Source organism: Arachis duranensis, chromosome 10 (assembly GCF_000817695.3).
Source record: "Arachis duranensis cultivar V14167 chromosome 10, aradu.V14167.gnm2.J7QH, whole genome shotgun sequence".
In the NCBI taxonomy this organism is placed as follows: domain Eukaryota; kingdom Viridiplantae; phylum Streptophyta; class Magnoliopsida; order Fabales; family Fabaceae; genus Arachis; species Arachis duranensis.
In genome coordinates, this window is record NC_029781.3 from 28,056,214 (window position 1) to 28,058,359 (window position 2,146).

General features: G+C 32.1%; 1 non-coding gene across 1 annotated transcript; it reads left to right on the forward strand.

Annotated features, from left to right (window-relative positions):
- Positions 1-315: 315 nt before the first annotated feature.
- Positions 316-422, forward strand: LOC127743652 (small nucleolar RNA R71). The gene has a single exon (XR_008005036.1). It is a non-coding gene; the product is annotated as a small nucleolar RNA R71 (small nucleolar RNA).
- The last annotated feature ends 1,724 nt before the right edge of the window (positions 423-2,146 follow it).

A 2,146-nucleotide genomic window follows, 5' to 3' on the forward strand; every position in this document is an offset into this window, starting at 1 on the left:
CTGTTGGATGCATTTTGCCATCCATTTAGACTTTGAGAAATTATGTTAACTTGCTGAGTCAACACTTTGTTCTGAGCCAATATGGCATTCAGAGCATCAATTTCAAGAACTCCCTTCCTCTGAGGTGTCCCATTATTCACGGAATTCCTCTCAGAAGTGTACATGAATTGGTTATTTGCAACCATGTCAGTGAGTTCTTGAGCTTCTGCAGGTGTTTTCTTTAGGTGAATGGATCCACCTGCAGAATGATCAAATGACATTTTTGAAAACTCAGATAGACCATAATAGAATATATCCAATATGGTCCATTCTGAAAACATGTCAGGTGGACACCATTTGGTCAACTGCTTGTATCTTTTCCAAGCTTCATAGAGGGATTCACCATCTTTTTGTTTGAAGGTCTGAACATCCACTCTAAGATTGCTTAGCTTTTGAGGAGGAAAGAATTTATCCAAGAAAGTCGTGACCAGCTTTTCCCAGGAGTCCAGGCTATCCTTAGGTTGTGAATCCAATCATATTCTAGCTCTGTCTCTTACAGCAAAAGGGAAAAGCATGAGTCTGTAGACTTCAGGATCAACTGCATTCGTCTTAACAGTCTCACAAATCTGCAAGAACTCAGTTAAAAACTGGTAAGGATCTTCAGATGGAAGTCCATAAAACTTGCAGTTTTGTTACATTAAGGCAACTAGCTGAGGTTTCAGCTCAAAATTATTTGCTCCAATGGCAGGAATGGAGATGCTTCTTCCATCAAATTTGGATGTGGGTTTGGTAAAGTCACCAAGCATCCTCCTTGCATTATCATTATTGGGTTCGGCTGCCATCTCCTTCTCTTGTTCGAAAATTTCTGAAAGGTTACTTCTGGATTGTTGTGATCCTCTACAGAGAGTTGTGCTTTAGCTTCTCTTAGCTTTCTCTTCAAAGTCCTTTCAGGTTCAGGATCAGCTTCAACAAGAGTGCTTTTGTCCTTGTTCCTACTCATATGAGAGAGAAGAAAACAATAAAAGAAAGAGGAATCCTCTATGTCACAGTATAGAGATTCTTTTATGTTAGTGGAAGAAGAAAGGGGTAGAAGAAAGAAAAGTGAAGAATCCAAACACAAGGGATAGATTGGGCTCAGATTTTAGATGAATAGAGGTGAAGAGAAGTGTTAGTAAATAATTAATTAAATAGAATAAGAAAAGAGAGGGAAAATTCGAAAATAATTTTAAAAAAGTGTTAGTAATTTTCGAAAATTAGAGATGAGATAAGATTAAAATTAAAGTTTAAAACAAAAAAGAATTTTTGAAAAAGAGATGAGATATTTTTCGAAATTAGAGAGGGAGAAGTAGTTAGTTGGTTTTGAAAAAGATAAGAAACAAACAAAAAGTTAGTTGGTTGATTGAAAAAGATTTGAAGTTTTTAATTTTAAAAAGATAAGAAGATAGGAAGATAGAAAGGATATTTTAAAATCAAATTTTGAAAAAGATAAGATGAAAAGATAAGATTTTTAAGAAAAAGGCATTTTGAAAAAGCTTTAATTTTTAAAATGACTTAACTAACAAGAAACTACAAGATAAGATTCTAGAATTTAAAGATTGAACCTTTCTTAACAAGAAAGTAACAAACTTCCAATTTTAAGTAACAAACTTCCAATTTTTGAATCAATCACATTAATTGTTAGTGTATTTTCGAAAATATGATAAAAATAAGAAAAAGATTTTGAAAATAATTTGAAAAAGAATTTAAAAAGATAAGATTTTTTTTTAAAATTGAAATTTTGACTTGACTTGTAAGAAACAACTAATTTTTAAAAATTTTTGACCAAGTCAACCCAAAATTTCGAAAATTTGGAGAGAAAGAAGGAAAAGATATTTTTTTGATTTTTGAATTTTTAAAGATGAGAGAGAAAGACAACAAAAATACTCAATGCATGAAGTTTTTAGATCAAAACAATGAATGCATGCAAGAATGCTATGAATGTCAAGATGAACACCAAGAACACTTTGAAGATCATGATGAACATCAAGAACATAATTTTGAAAAATTTTTGATGCAAAGAAAACATGCAAGACACCAAACTTAGAAATCTTTAATGCATGGACTCTAACAAACGAAAAATGCACATGAAAAACAACAAACAACAAAAAACAAGAAAACATCAAGATCA